The sequence below is a fragment of the Cetorhinus maximus genome, chromosome 23 (genome assembly GCF_964194155.1).
Source record: "Cetorhinus maximus chromosome 23, sCetMax3.hap1.1, whole genome shotgun sequence".
NCBI lineage: Eukaryota > Metazoa > Chordata > Chondrichthyes > Lamniformes > Cetorhinidae > Cetorhinus > Cetorhinus maximus.
Window position 1 is genome coordinate 51,081,267 of NC_135901.1, and position 16,507 is coordinate 51,097,773.

The 16,507-nt window shown below is 44.4% G+C and overlaps 1 protein-coding gene and 3 non-coding genes across 4 annotated transcripts in view; 1 reads left to right on the forward strand and 3 right to left on the reverse strand.

The window, feature by feature from the left end:
• LOC144698553 (uncharacterized) overlaps positions 1-16,507 on the reverse strand; it is an 81,443-nt gene that overhangs the window by 24,825 nt on the left and 40,111 nt on the right. The gene's annotated exons all lie outside the window — the stretch shown is intronic.
• Positions 1,678-1,759, forward strand: trnal-aag (transfer RNA leucine (anticodon AAG)). Its single transcript has one exon. It is a non-coding gene; the product is annotated as a tRNA-Leu (tRNA).
• trnal-aag (transfer RNA leucine (anticodon AAG)) lies at positions 10,978-11,059 on the reverse strand. The gene has a single exon. It is a non-coding gene; the product is annotated as a tRNA-Leu (tRNA).
• trnae-cuc (transfer RNA glutamic acid (anticodon CUC)) lies at positions 15,861-15,932 on the reverse strand. Its single transcript has one exon. It is a non-coding gene; the product is annotated as a tRNA-Glu (tRNA).

Genomic DNA, 16,507 nt, shown 5'->3' on the forward strand with positions numbered 1-16,507 from the left:
AGTTCAGATTGAATGTAAGGGTTTGTGTGCGGTGTTTCATTTTAACAGGAAGGGTGAGGAGAGACAGCATCAATATAAATTGCTGTGGGGAACAGGCGAATGTTTGGAATTAGTTAAATGGCTCTTCAGAGAGATGGCATGGACATGATGGGCTGAATGTACTTGTCTGCTGTAGTCATCTATAATTTTATACCGACATATTAACTTGTGCATAGGGCCGTTCGCCATAGCCGAGTGGTTAAGGCGATGGAGTCCAAACCCATTGGGTTTTTCCGCGTTTCATTATTCCTGCTTAAACTCTGTTTCTACAGAGTTAATTATCGGTTACATTGAATCAAGTCCATCCAGAAACTCGGGAGTTTTCCTATTTCCGTTCACTCCTGAAAACATTCACGAATCTTGCATTCGGAAATGGAACAAAAACGGAGCCAGGTTGGTGTCAGGCTTGCTTTCTGGGTGTTTTGTCTCTCCTTAGAAACAATCGCTTGCCCTCTGTCACTCTCGGTGTCTTTGTCTGTGTGTGTTCCTCTGTGTGTGGTTCAGTTCCTCATTTTTACCATCCAAACATTATTCACCTTATTCCTGCGGCTTCATACTAAGATGGTCCAGAGAAAACAAAAGCGTTGTTTTAAATGATGCAAGAGGACATTTATTTCTGTTTCTTTTTGAGTGCAGGCTGTTCAGCTACTAAATGCCCGGACGTGACAAAACGGAGGATGATTATATATTCTCATTCAGTGCCAATGCCGGCCAACGTAATGGTTGTTTCTGCTCTGACTGTGGTTGAGTGGCCGAGTGGACTGAGCTGCTGGTCGAGGTTCCTGTGATTTGGGCTCCACTCCCGCGGTTATTAAACTTTCCGGCGGTTTGCTTTTGAGACACTTCCTAAAAATGCTCCGTGCGGCCGGCTGACCTGTGCAGTTTTGCATTTTGGTTGGGAGGATGGGGAGGGGCAGTCGAAGTTGGGTTAATAGCAGGGACTGAAATTCCTTTTTCTCTCTTACTCCCTGTACGCATTCTATTATTTTATACAAACAACAGTTCGATTTCACTAAATAGTTGTGGCCAAGTGATTTTAACTGACGGTCTGCAGAATTACTTATCGGTTATTTGGAATAAAAACCATTCAAATACCCCCGTGTTTCTTACTCCCGTTCATCTGCAAACATTCACTAAATTCGCAATTGGAAATGGAAGAGTAATTGACCACTCTTGATCAACCAATCACAACCGCTGTTTGACAGCCGCACGCCAGGCGAATGGCCTTTTACTTTCCTGTAACTTTCTATAATTTTATGTTTCCCAACACCACGGATGCTCTTTCCCAGTCATTCTGCCATTTTATAACCCATTCCATCGAAATGTAGTTTGCTACCTTGTGTCCTGTCCTTCTGAAGTCAGCCCCGGATTGAATTCAGTGAGAAGTTTTCTTGCCATTTCTAGCAGGAGATTTGGAACAAGACCAGTTGAATGACAGTTTAAATGGTGCCAACCCTTCACTGCAGCTCATTGTGTTTTTGAGTGAAGATGATTTCTGTTTGTTACAAAGTGCAGGATGATCTGATTAACTGACGGAGCTGGATCCAGGTTCCGAATGATCAATTCCTTCTTCATTGCTTTTGATCTATTTCAGTGGCAATGCCGATGAAGGAGATGATTAATAATTTGCACCGATGTGGTAGCGTGGCCGAGCGGTCTAAGGCGCTGGATTAAGGCTCCAGTCTCTACGGAGGCGTGGGTTCGAATCCCACCGCTGTCAAACATTTAGCAGCCCTATTTGGACAAACACACACCACCGAAAATTGAGAGTCCTGTGCTGCATTTTGTCAAGAAGAAAGAGGAGAGACGAAAAAAATGAGTTGCTGTGGGGAAAAGGTAGGGTGTGGAATTATAGTAGTTGAGTTGCTCTTCCAGAGATTCGGCTTGTGAACGACATGCTGAATGACCGTCTGATGGAGCCGCTTATGATTTTATACAAACAGCAGTGACGTCAGTGCAGGTCCTGTGTTCACGGTGGAGTGGATAAGGGGATGGGGTTGGAATCCTGTGGGGTCTCCTCACAGACTTCCAAAGCCTACCAGCTTCAGTTCTCATCATTCCTGATTTTGATAAGGTGCCTATGGAGTTAATTATTAGATTAGTAAAAAAGAAAAGGGAAGCATTTGTAAGGGCTAGAAGGCTGGGGACAGAAGAAGCCCGTGGAGAATACAAAGAAAGTAGGAAGAAACTTAAGCAAGGAGTCAGGATGGCTAAAAGGGGTCATGAAAAGTCACTGGCAACAAGGATTAAGGAAAATCCCAAGGCCTTTTATACATATGTAAAAAGCAAGAGGGTAGACAGGGAAAAGGTAGGCCCACTCAGGGACAGAGGTAGGAATCTGTGTGTGGAGCCAGAAGAAATGGGAGAGATACTAAATGAATACTTCTCATCAGTATTCACCAAAGAGAAGGACTTAGCGGTCGATTTGTCTAGGGAAGAGTGTGTAGATAGCCTGGATCATGTTGAGATCAAAAAAGAGGAGGTGTAAGGCGTCTTGAAGAATATTAAGGTGGATAAGTCCCCAGGGCCAGATGGGATCAACCCCAGAGTACTGAGGGAGGAAAGGGAGGAGATTGCTGGGGCCTTGACAGAAATCTTTGTATCCTCACTAGCTACGGATGAGGTCCCAGAGGACTGGAGAATGGCCAATGTTGTTCCACTGTTTAAGAAGGGTAGCAGGGATAATCCAGGAAATTACAGGCCGGTGAGCCTAACGTCAGTGGTAGGGAAATTATTGGAGAAGATTCTTCGTGACAGGATTTACTACATTTGGAAGCAAATGGGCGTGTTAGTGAGGGGCAGCATGGTTTTGTCAAGGGGAAGTCGTGTCTCACTAACTTGATCGAGTTTTTCGAGGAAGTGACAAAGATGATCGACGATGGAAGGGCAGTGGATGTTATATATATGCATTTCAGTAAGGCCTTTGACAAGGTCCCTCATGGCAGACTGATACAGAAGCTAAAGTCGCACGGGATCAGAGGTGAGCTGGCAAGATGGATACAGAATTGGCTTGGTCATAGAAGACAAAGGGTAGCAGTGGAAGGGTGCTTTTCTGAATGGAGAGCTGTGACTAGTGGAGTTCCGCAGGGTTCAGTGCTGGGACCTTTGCTGTTTGTAGTATACATAAATGATTTGGAGGAAAATATAACTGGGCTAATTAGTCAGTTTGCAGACGACACTAAGGTTGGAGGAGTTGCAGATAGTGAAGAGGATTGTCAATGGATAGAACGGGATATAAATCGGTTGGACACTTGGGTGGAGAAATGGCAGATGGATTTTATTCCGGACAAATGCGAGGTAATGCATTGTTGAAGGTCTACTACAGGCAGGAATTATACAGTAAATGGCAGAACCCTTAAGTGCATCGACTGGCAGAGGGATCTGGGTGTACAGGTCTACAGGTCACTGAAAGTGGCAACGCCGGTGGATAAGGTAGTCAGGAAGGCATATGGCATGACTGCCTTCATTGGCAGGGGTATTGAGTATAAAAGCTGGGAAGTCATGCTGCAGCTGTATAGAACCTTGGTTAGGCCACACTTGGAATATTGCGTGCAATTCTGGTCGCCGCATTACCAGAAGAATATGGAGGCGTTGGGGAGGGTGCAGAGGAGGTTTATCAGGATGCTGCCTGATCTGGAGGTTATTAGCTATGAGGAGAGGTTGGAGAAACTCGGATTGTTCTCACTAGAGCGATGGAGATTGAGGGGCGAATTGATAGAAGTTTACAAAATTATGTTTGGCATGGACAGAGTAGATAGTCAGAAGCTTTTTCCCAGGGTGGAAGACTCAATTACTAGGGGGACATAGATTTAAGGTGAGAGGAGAAAACTATAGAGGAGATGTGCGGGGCAAGTTTTTTACGCAGAGGGTAGTGAGTGTCTGGAATTCGCTGCCAGAGTAAGTGGTGGAAGTAGGTACGATAGTGGTGTTTAAGAGGCAGCTTGACAAATACATGAATAGGATGGGAATATAGGGATACGGACCCCGGGAGTGCAAAATATTTTAGTTGACGGGCCATATGATCGGCGCAGGCTTGGAGGGCCGAAGGGCCTGTTCCTGTGCTGTACTTTTCTTTGATCTTTGTTCTTTTATTTTGTTTGGAAAAACGCGGAGAGGCCATGCAAATATAAATTGTTGGGGGGAAAGGGGGGTGTGTGGAATTGGTTGAGTTGCTCTTCCAGAGAGCTAGCACAGACACGATGGGCCGAGTGACTAATTTTGCAGCCATCTCTGATTTGATAACACATTTGAGCTCGAAAGCTGCTGTTAGTCGTGGCTGAATGTTTAAGGTGACGGATTTGAAATCCATTGGGGTTTCCCCCTGTAGGTTTGAATCCTGCTGACTACAGTTCCCAATATTCCTCATTTTAATCAGGTGCCGTCAACCTCATCTCTGCAGCTCCTGTGAGACTGACAAGGCGACACACGGCAGAAGTTCATCACTGAAAGTAACTGACACATATCAAATTCTGCCGATTTCATGTCGCATCTTTTAACTCCCTGTTCTCCCTCTCAGACATTTCCAGGTCTATCAAATGTCATCCACCCGGGACTTCAACCTCTACCTCGTTCTACTGAATATGGTCCATTTTCCGTAGTTTGTAGCTAGTAGGTGTCTCCATAGCTCAGCGTTTAGATTACTGGCCTTATAAACCAGGAGTTGTGCGTTCAATCTTTGCTGGGGTCAATGGTTATCCTTCAACTGAAAATACCAAATAACATGGAAATTTGAGAGACTGCATAAGAAGAAAAAACAAAATGCTGCGGAGAAGCATTTTGCTTTTAAGTTAAAATACTGCGGATGCTGGAAATCTGTATTAAACCAGAAAATGCTGGGAAAGTTCAGCATCTGACAGCATCTGTGGAGAGAGGAACAGAGTCAATGTCTCCAGTCATTGTAACTCTTCTTCAGAGCAGAAGAGAAGCAGAAATGGGATGAAAGTTATACTGTTTCCGAGGGGGTGGGAGGGAGCAAGTGGGAAGATCAGCTATAGGTGGGGGCTAAGGGGGGATTGACAATGATGGCAGGGCACAAGACAAAGGGAATGTTAATGGTAGCGGAAAGGGCTAAAAAAAAGGTGCCGATTGTGACATGAAGGTAAGAAAGCAGAATGTGTGAATACAGAACAAGGATCAGCACTATGAAAGAACAACGTAGAGCAACTGACAGATGGCCCTTTAGGGGCCTCTCTCCTCACCTTCCAAGGGCCCAAACACTCCTTTCAGGTGACGCACCGCTTCACTTGCATCTCCTTCAATTTAGTCTACTGCATTCACTGCTCCCAATGCAGTCTCCTCTACACTGGAGAGACCAAACGCAGACTGGGTGACCGCTTTGCGGAACACCTTCGGTCTGTCCGCAAGCATTACCCAGACCTCCCTGTCGCTTGCCATTTCAACACACCACCCTGCTCTCATGCCCATATGTCCATCCTTGGCCTGCTGCATTGTTCCAGTGAAGCTCAACGCAAACTGGAGGAACAGCACCTCATCTTCTGACTACGCATTTTACAGCCTTCCGGACTTAACATTGAGTTCAACAACTTCAGACCATGAACTCTCTCCTCCATTTTGACCCTTTTTAAAATCCTTTTATAAAAATGTATTTTTATTTTCTTATTTTTATTCATTTATTCATTATTTCATCTCCCCTTTTAAACCCCTTTTCTATTCTTTTTCCCCCAAGCACCGCCCTTCCCCCCTACCCCACCCTCAAAGGGCCATCTGTTACTCCTTCCATGTCGCTTTTTCAGAAAGTGCTGACCCTTGTTCTGCTATTTACACATTCTGCTTTCTTACTTTTATGCCACTATCAGCACCTTCTTCAGCCCTGACCACTACCATTAACAGCCCATTTGCCTTGTGTCCATGACACCTTTGTCAATCTCCCCTTAGCTCCTACCTATCGCTGACCTTCTATCCAGCATCACCTGCTCTACTCTCCCTGCCCGGCTTCAGCAGTATAAATTCCATCACTTTCTGCTTCTCTTCAGCTCTGAAGAAGAGTCATAGGGACTCGAAACTTTAACTCTGTTTCCCTCTTCACCGAGTCTGTTAGACCTGCTGAGTTTTCCCAGCATTTCCTGTTTCTGTAATATATAAGTGGCTGGCTAACAAAATACCAGACGGAGAAACATGCAGCAAAGTCTGAAGCTACTCACTTGGTCGTAAGAATAATTTTTAAAAACAACAAAGCAGGACATGTTTCAAAAGGTGAGAAAGTTGTGCTGATGTTCAAAGAGACTTGGCTGTGCCTGTACAAAGAGCACAGAAAGTTGCATCAGTCTCTGCAGCACAATTGGTCAGCGCGTTCGGCTGTTAACTGTAAAGTTTGGTGGTTCGGAGATGAAGCCGTTAATGTTTTTCCCCCATCAACATTCAGTGTCACTCAGATCCGGGTTGTCAATGGCAGCAAGAATACTTTCCACAAATGCTGCCAGTTCCACTGTTCTTCAATGTGTTTCGATTCAGGGAATTCTCGGCGTGTAAAGCAAATGTGATAACCACTAGGCTACAAAAGCTACACGCAGCTCCTTGCAGACCGACCTGGAATATCAAACTGTGCTGTCTTATTGCACTTCAGAACCTTGTTTTGTGGAAGTACAATTCGGCTGAAAATCTTAGCCACGCGACAGAGAAATTGATCTAACATTAGAATCATCAGTTGACAGAGCACATCAGCAGCTCATTCAACACCTCACACACGTGCGAACAACCTTACAGCAAATCCACCCCCATCTTTCCCTCTAATTTCCGAGCCATGCATTTTTCAGAATATCATTCAAAACCTGGAGTAGTATAAATATCACTTTGTTTTGAGATGATGCATCCAGTTACTATTTAACAACAAATGGGAATGATGCAACCTTTCCTCACGTTTAATTCTGTTAATCCTTCTACCCCTTTTCGAGTGGGGAAACTTTCCGTGTGTGAGAGACCGTGATCCCTATTACCCTACACAAACCCTGCAATGTAGCGGGGAAACTTTCCGTGTGTGAGAGACCGTGATCCCTATTACCCTACACAAACCCTGCAATGTAGCGGGGAAACTTTCCGTGTGTGAGAGACCGTGATCCCTATTACCCTACACAAACCCTGCAATGTAGCGGGGAAACTTTCCGTGTGTGAGAGACCGTGATCTCTATTACCCTACACAGACCCTGCAATGTAAAGAGCCCAATTTCACACACAGAAGACAGAGTCGGGATTAATGGGTCTTATTCAGGTTGGAAAGACGTAACTAGTGGAGTGCCACATGTATCAGTCCTGGTGCCTTAATTATTTATGATCCGTATTAATGGCATGGAGGAGGGAGCAGAGTGTAATGTGTCCAAATTTGCTGACGATACAAAAATAGGTGGGAGGACAGGTTGTGATGAGGACATAAGGAATCTGCAAGGTGATATAGATAGGTTGAATGTGTGGGCAAAAACTTGGCAGATGGAGTTTAATGTAGAAAAGTGTGAGGTCATATGCATTGGCAGGAAGAATCAAAAGACAGACTATTATTTAAATGGAGGGAGACTCCAAAAAAGTGCAGCACAGAGGGATCTGGGTGTTCCCATGCATGAAACACAAAAAGTTAGCATGCAGGTGCAGCAAATAATTAAGAAGGCAAATGGAATTTTGGCCTGTATTGCTCGGGGGCTTGAGTTTACAAGAGGGAATTCCTGTTACAACTGTGCAGGGTGTTGGTGAGGCCGCACCTGAAGTACTGTGTACAGTTTTGGTCCCGTATTTAAGAAAATATATACTAGCATTGGAGGCAGTTCAAAAGAGGTTCAGTAGGCATATTTTTGGGATGAAGAGGTTGCCTTATCAAGAACGGCAGAACAGGTTAAGCCTTTATTCATTCGAGTTTAGAAGAATGAGGGGTGACCTTACTGAAACGTATAAGATTCTGAGGGGGCTTGCCAGGTTAATGTAGAGATGTTTCCTCTAGTGGGAGATTCTAGAACTAGGGGACATCGTTACAGAATAAGGGGGCACTCATTTAAAATTGAGATCCGAAGGAATTTCTTCTCTCAAAGGGTAGTAAATGTTTGGAATTCTCTATCCCAGAGAGTTGTGGAGGCTAGATCACTGAGCGTATTTAAAGAGGAGGCAGATAGATTCTTGAAATATCGGGGAGTTGGGGGCTATGAGGAGCTGGCACAAAAGAGAAGTTGAGGCCTGGGGCAGATCAGCCATCATCTTATTGAATGGCGGGGCAGGCTTGATTGTTGACTCCTGCTCCTATTTCTTATGTTCTTCTGTTCGTTGAAACGTGTCTCTGGTGAAATGGGTGGGAAATGAAAATAAAAGGCATAGGTAACATAGGTAAGTCAAGTTGTATGACCTCTTAGTGCTATCCTGGTGGTGTGGTGGTCAAGATTCGACATTTTCACTGCTGTGTCCCGGGTTTGATTCCCGATCAGGGAGTGATAACTTTTCACCGCGTGCAAACTGAATAATCTCGTGACTAAAAGCAAGAAATGTCGATTACCTACGTGAATCAGAGTCAGAGTTTGAAATGTTATCCTGTCGCAACGGGTCGAGAACAAACACAGAGGTGAAGATAGAAAAGGGTTGTTATAGGCTGAAAAATACTGACTGTAGAAATGGTGGTGTAAGGCAAAATCGTTAAGAGGCGAGATTTTAATGTTTATATGGACACAAATATTTCCCAGATCTGCTTCCAAATCTCGTGTTAAATGAGGAGTAAACTTCTCACTGAATCTTCCACTTCTTAGCCGCACCCTCTTCCAAACATTGTAAACTCCTCCTGCATCTTCCATCCTGATATTTTTCTCTGTAACATTTTGTTATGAAACTGCACAACTATTGTAAATAAAGTTTGTGATGGTAAAAACCTGTTCACCCCTCTGGGAACTGAAGCATATTGACACACACAGAGGGATACACACAGACACACACCGAGAGTGACAAAGGGCAAGGGTTTGTATCTAAGGAGAAACAAACACCCAGAAAGCAAGAATGTCACCAACCTGGCTCCGTTTTTGTTCCACAAGGACTACAAGTTTCGTGAATGTTTTCGTGAATGAACGGAAATAGGAAAACCCTCTTGGATGTTTTAGTGTTTGGATGGATTTGATTGAATCTAACCGATGATTAACTCTGTAGACACAGAGTTAAAACCAGGAATAATGAGCAGCGGGAAACCCCAATGGATTTGAACTCCATCGCCTTAACCAGTCTGCCACGGCAACTTTCCCTATGGACAGGTTAATTACTGCTGGTATATAAGGTGGCTGCAGCAGAGAAGGCGGGCATTCGGCCCATCTTCTCCGTGCTGGCTGACTAGAAGAACAACTCAACTACTTCCACTGCCGCGCATTCTCACATAAGCAACTAATATTTGTATTGCCTCTTCTCCTTCTCCCAGTTAAAATGAAACCCAATACGCGCCCGCCTTCTCTTCGAGTTGGCACTTTTTCGTTAGAAGAGAGCATTCAAAGTGACCCACAGGTGAACCACTTACAACTTTGCCAGCGGTTTCACAAATAATAGAACCTGAATCAAGTGTCTGAGGCCCTTCGGCTAAGCTACCTCTCTCAACCTGCTGTTTCCCGTCGCCTTGATGGTATTTTCACTGAAACGGAACATTAAAAACATCAAAAATGAAACAGGAATTGGCCATAAGCCCCCTCGAGCCACCACTACCCCTTCATAAAATCATGTCAGATCCCCAACCTCAACACCAATTTCCCATCTGATCCCGATTGCCCTTCATTCCCTTAAAGTCCAAAAGTTTATTCATCTCAGCCTTCAGTATACTCATCAACCGAGGGTCCACAGAGCTCCAGGCTACAGAATTCCAAAGATTTACCAGCCTTTGAGTGAAGAAATGTCTCCTCACCTCAGTCCTATATGGCTGAGACATTATCCGGAGAATGTGAGCTCAGTTCTAGACGCTCCAGCCAGGGGAAAACAGCCTCTCAGCAGGTTCACTGTCACTCAGGAATCAATCCAGTGAATCTTGGCTGCACACAGACAGCGAGAGAATGGAGGGAACAAAGAGCACAAGAATGAACAGAGGTAGGGACACAGACAGAGAGACTGAGAAAGTGAAAGAGAGCGGAAGAGATATACAGGGACAAAGAGAGACAGATAAAGACAGAGAGTGGGGTAAACACTGAAAGGAACAGATACACTTCACCATTCCATATGATTGTTAACTTTAGATTGACATATGGAAAGAAAGAAGAGAAATAAAGACTTACATTTAAAGAGAGCCTTTCACCAATTCAAGGAAACTGGAGGCTCATTAGAATAATGTTTGGACGGTATAAATAGAGAACTTAACCACATTGACACACACAGAGGAACACACACAGACATATACACCGAGAGCGACAGAGGGCGAGGGATTGTCTCTAAGGAGAGACAAACACCCAGAAAGCAAGAATGACACCAACCTGGCTCCGTTTTTGTTCCATTCCTAGCTGTAAATTTTGTGAATGCTTGCAGACGAATGGAAATTAGGGAACGCTGGAGATTTTGGGTGTTTTTTATTCAACTTAATCGACAATTAATTGTGCAGGTACACTGTAAATTTAAGGAATGAGAAGAAGCGTAGCTGTCAGGGTTCCAGCCCACCTGGGGAGATCCCAATGCATTCAAAACCTGTCACCGTAATAATTCAGTCACGAACCCAAGACCCAGATTTGCATGAATGTATTTTGTATAAAATCATAGGCGGCTACATCAGGCGGTCATTCAGCATGTCGTTCACATGTTGACTCTGTGCCACAGCAGCTCAGCGACTGTAATCCCACACACCGCCATTTTACTACAGCAACTCATATTTATATCTTCTCTCCTCGTTCCTCCTATCAAAGTTAAACACCACACGCTCCGATGGATTTAATGTGAGTTGGTATCTGTTGGTTCAAATTGGAGAGCTGCAGATCCTAAAAGGCAAATAACTTAAACGGTTGGCAGCGGTGGGATTCGAACCCACGCCTCCATAGAGACTGGAGCCTTAATCCAGCGCCTTAGCCCGCTCGGCCACGCTACCTTAACACTCTTCCCTGGTATTGCCAATGAAATAGAACAGAAGCAAAGGAGCATGAATAGGTTATTGGGAAACTCGAACGAACTCCGCCAGTTAATCAGATCATCCTGCACTTTGTAACATACAGAAATGATCGCTACTGCTAACTTCCTTCTTCAATGTTTCGTTATTTCGATGTTTCAAATGATGTTTCTTTTTTCCTGTGTGACTGTGCGTGAAATGTTGGTAAAAATGTCGATAAACTGTAATGAAATTGTAAATATTGACTGAGAAAAATGAGGAGATGATTGGTCAGGATAAACATTTTTTTAATAATTCGATTTGACATCAACTGTTTTAAAAATTTTGAAAAATGTTATGTGTCAAAAGCCAACTCTTCATGTCATTGGGTCAGGGAAACTTTGTTAATTTTCACACACTGTGCATGGGCACTGCAGAGGTTCCTGCACCTCTTTCAATATTGTTTCTCGTAACTCAGAGTTTTCAATAGGGAATTGGACAAAGACTTGAAAGGGAGAAAAAAAAGGTTATGGAAAGAGGCAAAGTAATTGAGATTAACTAGAAATCTCTTTGTACAAAACTGACAGATATATGATTGTCCGAAAGACCTCTTACTGTGTTGTGCCATTTGATGATGACATTGTTGATCAGTCTGTCTCCAGCATTCCTAATGAGAACAGCCGAATTCCATTTCTTCAAAACAAAGACCCAAAGTGCTGCTGCATGACGTCACAGTTTAACATTTGAATGAAGCCCATTGGGCCTTTGTGCTGTTTCCTGTTTCTGTGGTGCACTGATTTCCATGCTTACCTAACACGTGAAACGGTCTCTGGTTTTAAACTGGGCAGAGCCATTATCAAAATCTGTGGGTTCACGTTGCAGCCACGTGGCCTGGTCAGTGTTTGTCCCTCAACCAACAGCACATGGTCTGCTCATTGTGACGTGCCTGGTTTTGGCTGTTTCCTGAGCGGTGATTGGTTGCTGTGTTCCCTGCATGACAACACTCCACTTTAATAAAAGCAAAACTGCGGAAACCTGGAAAGGAAAACAGAAAATGCAGGAAAAACTCAACAGGTCTGACAGCATCTGTGGAGAGAGAAACCTGCTGAGTTTTCCAACATTTTCTGTTTTTTATTTCAAAAAAGTACTTAATTGGCTGGAAAGTGGTTTGAGACTACCACTGGTCGGGAATAGCGCTATTAAAATGCAAGTCTGTCCTTCTTTAATTATCTTAACTCCCAGTCCTCTGGTTACTGACCCCCGTCAGTGAAGAGCACCCGTCCTCACTGTCCCCACCCTCATCATTTTGACCAGCTCCATGAAATCTCCGTTGAACCTTCTTTGCTCCATAGAGGACAATACCGGTCTCCATAAACTCTCCACAAAACTGAATTTCCTGATCTCTGGACATGATGCAAGGCGGAGGATTGAGACGAGATTTTGGAAAATATTGTCAGTTGGCAGGTGGGAAACTGGTGAAAGAACCAAAACAGGAAACCCAGTCTCCAGCTCTGTGAATCTTCAGATATTCTTTGGGAACCGGAATCAGAGGAGAATGAAGGGCGAACTGTCCGACTGACCAGAGACAGTCAAGGCACCTTTCCCTTCTTTAAGGGGCTGGAACATTGACTCTGATGTTCTCAGTGAAATTAACTGATCTGAGACATTGAAAGGATTCTCGTTACTGCACATCAGGAATTCAAACCTAATTTCGGCTTCAGGACAATCAGAATATTTGGTAACAGTCAAGGCACCGAAAGACTCGAAGGGAGACGGCTCCGGTTGTAGGAGAGCTGGTTCCCGGTGACATGGATGTGTCTGCAGTGGGTGGGATCAGACTGTTTCCATGTATCCACAATTAATGTCCCAACCTTTGTTTTGGAAGAGTAAAACTGATAGAGAACAGTTGTCATTCCGTTCGCAGCAATCTGCAGCTTTAACTCGCTGACACGCTGGTCAAGTTTCTATCGGTCTCTGTGGCGCAATCGGTTAGAGCGTTCTGCTGTTAACCGAAAGGTTGGTGGTTCGAAACCACCCAGGGACGAAGCTGTCACTGTTTTCTCCCCATTAGCCTTCATTGTCACACAGTTCCTGGTTCTCTTTGGGTCATTGAACTGAACGTCAAAACTCCAGAAATGTTTCCGGCTCCGCTGTTATCCAGTGAGCTCCCAGGCAAGCGGCTTTTTTTCGAATATTCATTTCGAATGTAATGAGAAAACATTTAGACCTACCATGTACCGATATCCAACATACTGGAAACCTATGATGTTATTGGATTCAAACAAATCCATCAATTCTTCCCTCTTCCACATGTCCAAAGTGAGTGAGACAGGGAAAAGCAGAAAAGCAGCAATATTCCGGCCCTGCACTCTCCAATCACCCGCTGCCAGCAGAAAGCGGCGACTGCAGCTTCAATCAACGGGTTACCGCCCATCCCTGGAACACAAGATACTCCAACCCGGGCCAAACCTCCCAATACACCGAGCACAGGCTCAGGAAAACGCAGGTAGATTATATCCCGGTCACTAAACCTCCGAGCAGTATTTACAGAATACCCGAGTTAGTGAGTCACAAATAAAAGTCACACCAACTTTCTAAACTTTTCACTGTAAAATTCCTTCATTTTATTGAAAAGCTGACTGTTGTGAATCTGAAAATGAGCACCATGGGATTTGTGTTACCGAGTGACTTGTTTTCCATTGTTTGTCCGTCAGGTTTGCAGTTCAATTTGTGTTGGATGTTGATGCCAATAATTTCAAAATGAGGACACAAAGCAGTTAAGTATTAAATACAGGAGAAAATCCTGAGGAAAATGGATCACAGTATTTGGAAGGAGGTGCAGCTAAGAAGTGGAAGATGTGAATGATGTTATTGATGATTGAGGGGAATGTATTGCAACCTTGGGGCTTTTGTCGGCCGATTACGCTCCACACTTTAAAATTCCGACCAAGCTGAGGTATCAGGTGGAAAGCAACAAAACCATCCATGCATGTTGGGATACGAAACAGCTTCGCACATTCCCCCCAATAACTTAGTTGGTGTAGCATGTGACTCTTAAGCTCAGTGTCGTGGGCTCGAGCACCAAGCTGGGTGCTGTTTAAAAATCTGAATGGGCGTCGTACGGACTGGGAACGTTGACCCTGTTTCTCCTTCCAGCTGCTGAGTTTTTCCAGCATTTTCTGTTTTTGTTTCAGATTTCCATCATTTGCAGTAATTTGCTTTTATCTTCTTACTTTTACATCTTACTACTTCAAAAAAACACCAACTAATCACTGCGGCTCCTGTGAAACTTACAGGACAGAAATTCATCAATGAAAGCAACTGACACACATCAAATTGAAAGTAATTTCATGTCGCATCTCTTCCTGCTTCTGTCCCTGTCTCGCCCCCAGATCCCTCTGCCCGCCCAGCTCCCTGGTCAACTAGCTGCTTGATGCAGACACAGTCTGTTCGTTGGAATGGGTAAAACTCGTGGGTAAAGAGACATCTGGATCTCACCTTCCTGGTTCTCCCAGATACTGATTACAGGAAGGTGCACAGTGCCGATTATCCACAATCACTTTCCTCCCAGTTGTTCAGCTTTTGAAACTGATTTTCACACTGGGTTTCAATGTGAAGAAAGCAGAGCTGTGATAAGCTTATATTTGTTCAGTAGATGTACTGCAAGAAGGTGTATAACAGGCTGATGATAACAGTGCTCTTTCGACGCGGTGAGCTCCAGTGAAGGATTGGCACCATTAATGTGTCGCTCACTTAGTCTCTCGACAAATCTCGTGCTGCAAATGACAAGAAAACTCACTGAATTTGCTCCGTGTTTTGGTTTCAAAAGAGCCGAATACAAGGTAAGAAAGTGCATCTCGCTCGAGTGGGTTATAAAATGGCAGAATGACCCGTGCTGTTGGGAAACATAAAATTATAGAAAGTCACAGCACAGAAAATGGCCATTCGGCCGGGCTGGCTGCTTTCAAAGAGCAGTAGTGATTGGTTTGTGGTGAAAGAGATCTGAACTGAAAAACAATAGGCAAAAGCAGCGTAGATAAGCCGAATCGAAAACTGTTGGCGTGGCTACCCTGGTGGTCTAGTGGTTAGGATTCGGCGCACTCACCGCCGCAGCCCGGGTTCGATTCCCGGTCAGGTCGATATCGGTTTATTGTATATCTTGAAACGAGTGTTGATCACTCATTGATCAGAAGAGTTTAAAAGATTTTGGGTTTGGAGAATCTTGTGTCCCAGGGATGGGCAGTAACCCGCTGCCTGAAGCTGCAGTCGCCGCTTTCTGCTGGCAGCGTGTGATTGGAGAGTGCGGGGCCGGGATATTGCTGCTTTTCTTCTTTTCCCTGTCTCACTCACTTTGGAAATGAGGAAGAGGGAAGAATTGATGGATTTGTTTGAATCCAATAACTTCACAGATTTCCATTGTGTTGGATATCGGTACATGGTAGGCCTAATTGTTTTCCCATTACATTTGAAATGAATATTCGAAAAAAAGCCGCTTGCCTGGGAGCTCACTGGATAATAGTGGAGCCGGCAACATCAGGAGTGATACTTGTGCCAATGCAAACAGTAGGCAGCAAAATTCGCACTGCTCCCACCCATATTTTGCCTCACACCAACATTTCTATGGTCAGTGCCTTGCAAACAGCCCTTTTCCTCTCCTCTTACCTTCACTACCACTCACGAGTGTGATGTCTTCCAGATCTGAGGCGAAACTTAAACTCTCACTCCACTGAATATGGTGGGGTTTTTAAACGCTTCTACTCAATGAGTGATCAAGACTCGTTTCAAGAAATACAATAAATCAACATTCCCTGACCGGGAATCGAACCCGGGTCGCGGCGGTGAGAGCGCCGAATCCTAACCACTAGACCACCAGGGAAGCTGCAGTTCCTTTTTTCGATTCGGCTTTTCTTTGCTGCTTTTGCCTATTGTTTTTCAGTTCCGATCTCTTTCACCACAAAACTGCCTGTTTAGGTTCAAGATAAACGACTTCGTCAGCCAATGAAAACAACGGTTGCTGTGATCTGGAGCATGAAACCAACAGTGAGATGAAATAGTCCCACAAGCTGCACATGCGTAACTTTCAATTTCCAAAACCCTCCACCCTATTCGCTGTTGGTCCAAAGGAATCGCCAATCCCGAGTCACTGGACATCAGGGAAACTACCACTAAGGCTTGACATTTGGATTATGGAGGCAACTTTTGACTTTTTTTTTCATTCCTGATCTCCTTCACCAGAGACAAGTTTCTCCGACCGAATGGTCTGTTTCGGTTGAATACAAGTGACTTCTTCACCAATGAGAAGAACCTTTGCTGTTAAGCTGGAACATGTAATCTTAACTTTACTCCTTTAAGACAGTTCTTAAAGCCTCCCCCTTTGACCGAGCTTTTTGTCATCTGACCGAACATGTGGATCAGTGTCACACTTTGTTATATAATGATCCTGGGTAACGC